General features: G+C 33.8%; 1 long non-coding RNA gene across 2 annotated transcripts; it reads left to right on the top strand.

The window, feature by feature from the left end:
* Positions 1-685: 685 nt before the first annotated feature.
* Positions 686-4,466, top strand: LOC145801600 (uncharacterized). Of its 2 annotated transcripts, none has more exons than XR_014343226.1 (3): positions 686-735; positions 1,542-1,636; positions 4,449-4,466. It is a non-coding gene; the product is annotated as an uncharacterized LOC145801600 (long non-coding RNA). The 2 variants fall into 2 exon arrangements; XR_014343225.1 differs by lacking the exon at positions 4,449-4,466 and adding an exon at positions 3,092-3,374.
* Positions 4,467-9,040: the final 4,574 nt, after the last annotated feature.

Below are 9,040 nucleotides of genomic sequence, written 5' to 3'. Positions count from 1 at the left end.
TACCTGTTTTAATGATAGAGGTTTATTTATTTTCTATTTTTTTTAATTAAGGTGTGAATTGTTTTACCTGTTTTAAGATATTATATAAATTTTTCTTTCCTCTCATTGCTAAAGGAGAAATAATCTTGGGATTAATCTTCTCATATCCAATCTTCTCCAGTCGAATTTGATTATTTGTTTTTATTGATTGATTAATAACATATTTTGTATAAGCTAATTTTTTTTTATTATTAATAGTCAGTATAGAGTACGCGTGTGTTCAAATTGTGAGATGGGTTTTTATATTTGGTTAAACATTCTGGAGAGTAATTGAGGGAATTACTGACTTATTTCAGTTAGCAATGGGTTTAGTTATGAGTTTTTGAATTTTGCGTCGAAGCACTTGCAGGTTTGATGATCTTCACAATCTTCTCTTTGTTATCTTTCTTTTTCATTTTTTATTTATGTAGCTTTCAATTTATTTGGATTGGTGTTTCTAAATCTTAATATGTATTTGTTTTTCTTCGGCCTCCTATAATTTATTTAGCAATGGGTTTGACTCTCAAATATGCATCAGTTAGCAATGGGTTTTGTTTTTCTTTGGATCACCTATAATTTATTTGGATTGGTGTTTCTAAACCTTAAACCTTAAACTAATTGTGAGATGGGTTTTTGTTTTTTTTCTGCGCTGAAGGAAAACTAGGAACAGCAGCAGATGCCCAGCTCTTCGGCCTCCTCTCCAATCTCCTCCAGCAGGTATGATTCCTGACATATATAATATCCTTATCTATGTATTTGTACCGTTTTTGTTTGGTAGATATGAAATTATAGAAGTGGAAAAACATGTGTAATGATTAAGTTCTAATTATTTCTGAATCTTTGATGAGATCTGTCATCTTGGTATTTGAATTTGATAGATTAGGTGATCTGGGTTTTCTCTTTTATTTATCATTGAGTTGGGTTTCAATTGTTTGGGTTAGATTCTCATTCTCAGTGTTCCTTTTGCTGCCATTTTATTGTTACAATCCAGAGGCTTCAATGTTATTTTATGTTGTTTATGGGTCATTTACATTGGGCTCCATACTGTTATTATTAGAATTCCATTCTCCCAAACCCACAATTTTATTAATTGAACTCAACTCGTCTCAATCTAATACATTTTATCCAAGCACCAAGAACTACATTAGTTTTTGAACTGGTTGTGGTAACCAGTGAGTGTAGAACACCATTTAGTGTACACTAGTTAGTTTTTTATTTTGTTGTACACTGGTTAGTTTTTTCAATGTTCTGTAGAACACCATTGACTATTTTTTTATTACCACTGGTTAGTTTTTTATTTTGTTGTACACGGGTGATCCTCCTGTTGTTATCATAGCAGCCACAAACCTGGGGTGATGCTCCTGTTAAAATTAGAATTGGGTTATTGGGTTTTGATTAAAATTAGAATTTTTTTTATTAGAATTAGAATTATTTGATTAGAATTCTAAAATTAAAATTAGAATTATTTGATTCAATTTTAGTTTTTTTGTTATTGGGTTTTGTTAATTTTCTTTTTGTTTCAGTGGCTTCAAGGTTCTGATAATTGATCTGTTTTTGTCCGATGCTGCTCTCCAGTTCTCCAGTCCTCGATTTTTGCATCTCGAACTTTGCTCGCAAGGTAACCTGCATCATCTTCTGAATTTTTTGGGTCTATCTTTGCGCCTTCTTCCAAGGTATTAATTCCCTTTTCCCACCACTTCGAATTGTGTTGATTGTGGACATTTGACGAGTTCTTTGCATTTTCTTTGAATTATTTGATTCAATTTCAATTTCTTTGCATTTTCTCTGAATTTTGTTAATGGGCATTAGTGTTTTTGTTTCAATGGCTTCAAGGTTCTTACACATGTTAGATCTAATTTGATATAAATGGTGTTTTTTTTTTAATATAGAAACTGGGCAAACCCTTTTTCCATTGGATTGATAATAGTTTATTACTTGAGTCTTTCAGCTCAGAATTAATTGGAATAAGTTTTTTTTTTTTTTTTGTCTTTTTATAAAAAGGACAAACTAATTTCATGACTTAGAAATTTTACCAAGTTTTTCTGCTAAACTACCAACTAAATTAAGCCTTAGAAAATGTAGGCTCACACCCACTTTACCATTGGCTTTGACAGAATGTCTGTGAGTCCTTCATATTGGTTTGGAATTTTAGGAAATTACGAGACATGAGCATCTTGAAGGAGTTGGAAAATTTTGTTCTTTACCTGCTTGCAAAACTTTTTTGCTTTATTGTTGACTATAAACTGTGTTCACACCAATTGTTTTCAGTTCTGCTTGCAATATCTGTTCCATAAATGAAAAATAATACATGGAAGTGAAAGGTATGCATTCCTTTTAAGCACTAAATTGTACAGATTCAGTCAGTTTGTTTGTTTGTTTTTTTTTTTTTTTTTGCCAGCAAATAACAACCACTTTCTATAATAGGAATGCACTTGCAAATACTTGGTAGCATGGGATTTAGTTACATTTGAAAGGGACACAAATGCCTTGAGAGCCAGAAAAGTATTGATACCTAGAATAATAAACTCTAATTCCTTCTCAAAACAAGAATGAAATCAGAATCCAGAAAAGTCCAGAGTGTTGCAATAAAAAATAAAGAATAAAAAGACATCCAAATGGATTGCCCCCATTTTGGTCTAATAATAACCCAGATCCCTGTAACATCAATGGGGGCAATTTTGGCCACATTATTCTCCAACCATGAAAGCAATATCAGAATAATGGTTCCAGACCTTTCTGTTCAACTCAAAAATAAATAAACTTATCATTTCACAGCCATTCCCATAATATAATTTTGATTTCTGACAAACAAATAAGGTATGTGTACAGTACTTTTGAGATCACATAGTATGAACAAATATCAAAGTTCTGTTTCATTCAAGCTAGAATAATTTCCTCTTGCTTAGGATATACATGTTTATAAACCAAATTCAATATTATATCACATAATTCCTGACCATATAGTCAATTTTCTGTTGGGAACAGAACCCCAATTTAAAACGACATTATGCCAATAGGTGTTTAAACAATCATCTAAATATCACTGACCTCTAATTCCAGTTCTGTATGCCAGGCTGTTTTGGGAGATGATGAGCAGAAACTAGTTCAATGAGAGAAGAATAGTTTTGGCATTGGAGAGAGAGGATGACTTATTGAGAGAGTTCATGAAATGGCAAAGAATTGGACATTAGTTAAGAATTGTAGGCAAGTAATCTTATTGACACTTTTTTTTTCTTTTTCCTTTTTTAAATGTTGTGACTGAGGAGGATGAACCAGACACTTCCTGCTATTTTTGGTCTCAAAGGTACTGACTCGACACACACACAGTTAATGAAATGTTTGATTCTTTAATGAGAAATGGGTGTTAATTTTTTAATTCATAAAATGGGTTTTTCTATATTATGAGTTTTTCTATTGTTTGCTAAATACTCATAAATATATATGGATCTATAAATACTTCTGAGTTTGCTAAATACTATTTAAATGCTGATATGAATTTTCCTATATTTATTGGGCTTTTTGTGTTTTTCAATTTTTTCCCCCTTTATTTGGGAGTGGGGATTGGTAAGCTGTGATAATATATATATATATATATATATATATATATATATATATATATATATATATATATATATAGTTTCAGCATTGCCTATTCCTTTTTTAAGACTCTATAAACAATTGTCCCCTTACTGTATGTTGTTGATTTGTTGTTTTATCCATTGAATTTTATTATATTAGTTTAGTCTTATAGTTCATTTAATTTCAATCTAAATTTTGTTGGCTGCTGCCCATGAGCTAACCAAAGGGGCTGGTTTGATATTTTGCTTATGATCATGTATAGCTTAACAAATATTCAAAATTTAGTTAAGGTTGGAATCAAAATCAATATGAATGGGTGTAGGTGAAGATTGAAGAAGATGATGGAGGGTTACATACACAAAATTGATGGGACTAAACTGATATAATAAATGGCTTTGGGTTTTTGGAAGAAAATAAATGAGGTTTTTTAAGTTGTATTGATTTGTAAATGATGGGAGAATTAGGTTAGTTAGAGTTTTCTTTTTGAATTTTATTTTATTAAATTCTTTCTTACGAACACGTCTTTCTTAAAATTTTCCTCTAACCTTATGTGATCAATTAAAGGAAGTTCCAAAAAGAAAGAGTTGAACACGTCTAACCTTATGTGATCAACACGTCTTTCTTTCTTAATATTTTTATCAATCATTAATTTGTATTTGTGTTGATAATGTGTTGTGTTTGTTCGTAGCGTTTGCATTGGGTAACCAATTATTATTCTGCAACAATGTATGTGTTTGGTTTGAATTGGGTGGTCTATAAAAAAACATTTCATTAGTGTGACAGTGTGTGTGTTTGTTTTGAATTGGGTAGTCTCTTTTAATTATCATATTGGCTTTTTTTCTATTTTATAGGTGGATGAAGACTACAAGTGTAGAGACCCTAATTTTTGGTAATTACACTTGATACCCTAAGCCTAAGGTTCATTACATTTTAATCCCAAATTTTATAAAATTTTACAAAATGGTCCAAGAAAGAATTATTTTTCTGTATTGTATTTTGTATTATAATTAAATCATAGAATGCCATTTTTATATTTGGAAATACCCTAACACTTGGCTTTTATTTATGTACCTCCTAGTTTCTAAATTAATTCATCAAATTTATTTTTAGCCTAATTGAATATTTATTAGTTTTTTGAATTTTTATTATTTTCTTTGAACCTTTATTATTTAATTGAGCAAATAAATATCTTTAATTTAATATCTACACATATCTTTAAATAAATAGTTTTATTATTTATTTTAATACTTATTTGGGCAATGGAAAAATATCTAGATTTTTATGCTTTTTCTTAGTCATTAAGCTAGCCCTATTTCATGGCTTATTATAGCGACCCCGGTCTTTTTCCATTTGTTTATTGTATCCGGACTTAGATTCCGTAGATTCTGTCATTGTATAATTGTTGTTGTTGTCCCTTATTTTCTCATTTGGAATTATAGGATGTGTTGGGCAGGTTTGTTTCAGGTTGGTTGGGTTTAGAAACCAAGTGTTGCTGTCCAGGTTTTTGGTTCTTCGCTCGAGCGAGGAGTTGTTCGCTCGAGCGAGAGGTTGCGTCTGATTTGGACCTGTAGCTGTGCATTCTTGGCTCGAGCGAGCTTTTCTTCGCTCGAGCGAGTTAGTTTGTTCTTAGCTCGAGCAATAGTTCTTTCGCTCGAGCGTGTGTCTGGTTACAGACCTGTGGGTTTGAGTTCTTCGCTCGATCGAGTTTTCTTTCGCTCGAGCGAGCTTTTGGGTTGTTGGCTCGAGCAAGGCTTCCTTGGCTCGAGCGTTGCTTTTCTGTGTCTGGTCGCTCGAGCGACCATGTCTTCGCTCGAGCGAGCCTGTCCAGTTTATATACACAGCAGCGGGTTTTGATCAGTCTTTTTCATTTTCTTTTGATTCCAAACCCTAGGTCCGACTTCTCTCTCTCCCTACTCACCTTCTTTCTTAGATTTGATCCACTTAGGGTGTGTTTCTACCCTAGATCCTTCATTAAAAAGGTAGAGGGAGTCGAGGGCTTTCATTTAATCTGAACATTTGGCGATTTGGAGCACTTTGGTATTTGGGCACTCATCTTTGTCTTCACCATTTGTGTTGTTTTCTTCGAGGTAGGGATTTCCTACTCCATTTTATAGGTTTTGTTCTAAGCTTTGGTAATTTGATATGTTGGGGATACTTTGGTAAATTTTGGGAAAAAACCCTAGTTGTATTATTGAATTAATTTGTATAAGTAATTCATGGAATTGGGAAAAGATGGTTAAATTCATGGAATTGGGGAATTCATTGATTAAATAGCGTAATTGGGTAATTGGAATCATTTGTCTATTGAATTGTTGACATAGTTATTTTCAGTTTAGAAATAACTGTTTTGGACTATCGGTGGAGGATAGTCGTGATTGTTGTAGACATTGCATGTGGATTAGGAATAACTGAAACTAATCACATTGGTTAAGTCATTAATTTTGACTATGGCATTGATACAGAAAATACGTGTATTGGTTGAGCATTGCATTTGCATACATTGTTTTGTGTGTGGGAGGAGATAGGGGATGTACTCTACGGTTTAGGGGAAGATAGGGGATGGACCTCTAAACCGGATTTTGTTTGGGAGGAGATAGGGGATGGACTCCATTAGCATCACTTTTATGTGTGCTTATTTATATAGAAGTGTTTTATTGATACAGCACTAAAATGTGTATCAATCTGGAAGTATGAAGTGTTTGATTTGAGCTTGAGTCTCATTTGTTTGTTGATACTGGAAGGATGTGAATATGATATATGTGATTCACTGTTGTAAGTTTGGCCAGGTTCTGAGCCATGTTGATAAAATTGGAAAGTAAAACGTATCTTTGGCAATAGTGTCATGAGACTGTAAAATGAAGTAATTGATCTTTTTGGTTAACCATCTGTTGAATGCTATTGCTTTATTCATTGCTTATATGTGGTTTAGTATATTTCTACTGGGCTGTGGCTCACCCTTTATGGGAACATCATTTTCAGGTTCAGGTGATAAACTACCTCCAAGGACTTAGCTTGGGAGGGTTTGGATTCTGGATTGAAGAAGACTACCTTTAGTTAATAGTTTTTATTTATTAGTACATGTAAACATTCAAGCCTAGGGCCTTTCTTGTATTGAGATTAGAACTCATATTTTTTAATCCAAGTGTTGGCTTGGAAAGATGTAAGCCTGTAGGGCATTTTATTCGATGTTACATGTAATGCTTTATTTAGTAATACTCTGATGAATGAATTAATAAATTGTCTTCTTTAAATAATGCATGTCAATGATATATAATGGGTTAATTTTGAGGGCGTTACACTTATAAATTGAGAACTTTGTCTCAATTTTCACCACACATTTTCAACAGCCTAGGGAGAGGGTGAGAGGGTGAAAGTGTGATCAAAGGAAGTAGAGAAGAAGAAGAAGAAGAAAAATAATAATAAGGGTGACTCTCAAAAAGGTAAGAACATACCCCTCCTTTGTCTTCTCCAATTCTTTCACCATCTCCTTCTATTGTCTAATATGCCTCTTGTGTTGCAAATTAATGGTAAATAGGGTTTTTGGTGTATGTTGAAGTGTGGATATGATCAATTGCCATTTTCTTACAAATTTGTGAAATTACGCACTACTGCAACTTCCCTAGTTTTAAATAAATATCAAAGCTATTTAATTCTCAAATCTGAATTTATGGTAGGATATTTGGTGTGTTTAGAGTTTGTAAAAAATTTATTAGCTCCAAATTGTTTGTTTTTAGGGCTTGGATAAATTGTTGAAAAATATGGTCCTGAATCTCTGAAAAACAGTCCACTTTTAGCAATTTTATAAAATTCTAGAAAAATCACCTCATGTTGTTTCTTCTATCAAAATTTAGAACTCTGAATCCTCTTTCCAATAGATTTTTGAGTAAAAACCATCGGGTAGATTGAGAGAAAAGTTAGTTTCCCCAAAGGGTGACAAATCTGGACAGGTTTTTGAATATAGTTTGTAGATGAATTTGTGGAGGTGCTGTGCAACTTCTGAAAATTGGAACTGAAACTAGACAGATTGAATATTGTTTCTGTGCAATTTCAGCCCCTAACTTGACCTAGAAGTATTTTTCTCAAAGCACTCTTGTTAGCCATGCAGAACCGAACAGTGCTGGAAATGGTGTTTTGTTGTGCTGTTTGTCTCTAAGTATTTTAAAGCATGCCTAATGTTATTTTCTTGCCTTACCATACCTATGTATGATTATCATGGGCTATATTTCATTTCTTATGTTTGTCTCATGCTTTTTCATATTACCGAATTACCAAATGTGACTAGCTTGCTTGGCAAAAGATCAAATAAATGGGAAATGGAAAGGGGTTGGTAGTGGGTGACGTTCACCCTTGTGCTTCAGAATGATTTATGTATTGAACATGTGAATGGAATTAAAACCAAATGAGTTAAGTCTTGCGCAAGCGGTCTAAACGAGCCCCTAGGTTGACACGGATGTATTCAGACTCTATGTGGTGGTTTCAGGGTGTAAGCGAGCCCTTTGGTATGATATGTGCAGGGTGTAAGCGAGCCCTAGGCACGATTTGGTATGGTATGTGCAGGGTGTAAGCGAGCCGTAGGCACAATTTGGGTGTAAGCGAGCCCACTTGTTTGGCCGTCCCTTTTGAGGTCCATCAATGTCACTAACCGGTAAATAACCAGGAGGTGGGCATAGGTGGTAAGGTCTGCAAAGCAGCAAAAGGGGGAGTCTGAGTAATCCAGTGTTCAGCCTTGTGGTTGGGTAGAAGGATCTCTTTGGGGGATCCTAGATGTCTAGGCAAACTCCTAATTCATAGAATCCTTGTTGTAATTTTGCATGTTATGTTACCCAATTTGTCCTATGTATGGTTGATTGGTTGATAGAAGATATGGGGATGTGTGTGTTTTTACTGGACATTCCAAGCTCATGGCGTGTCATGCCAGGTGGTGAAGCAGTTATAATGATGAAAGTTATTGCAAAGGAAAATATGATGAAGTGTTGGAGCAGTGGTTCATTTGAAGATTTAGACTAGTTGTTTTTGTTTTCAATGTTTTGTAATCCTGCAATGGAAAATAAACGAATGATCCGTGATACTAACTCTGGTTATATATGTATATTAAGATGTTTTGGTTATCTATCCTATTTGTGTGGTAATATTGTACTTAATTAACGGCCTCGAAGTTGGGGCGTTACAAAATGGTATCAGAGCTTAGGTTCAACCCTTACCCACGTGTTCTGACATCAAACGATTTGACGATCACCTACGAAGGGAAGTGGTTTTAACGTTGAACAGGGCAACGTATTGAGCATTAGATACAATATAGGAGTAGGGGATACTATTAGTTCTACGAGTCTTCTATCGATCGTCATACCCTCATCTCATATTTGTAACCTTGTTTGATGTCGTTCACTTTCAAGATTAAGTCATTACCATCTGGTCTTACTTTATATTTTTCAATTCTACCGTT

This window comes from Camellia sinensis, chromosome 10, assembly GCF_055761805.1.
Source record: "Camellia sinensis isolate YWXY chromosome 10, ASM5576180v1, whole genome shotgun sequence".
Classification (NCBI taxonomy): Eukaryota; Viridiplantae; Streptophyta; class Magnoliopsida; order Ericales; family Theaceae; genus Camellia; species Camellia sinensis.
This window is presented reverse-complemented; position numbering and strand designations above follow the sequence as displayed.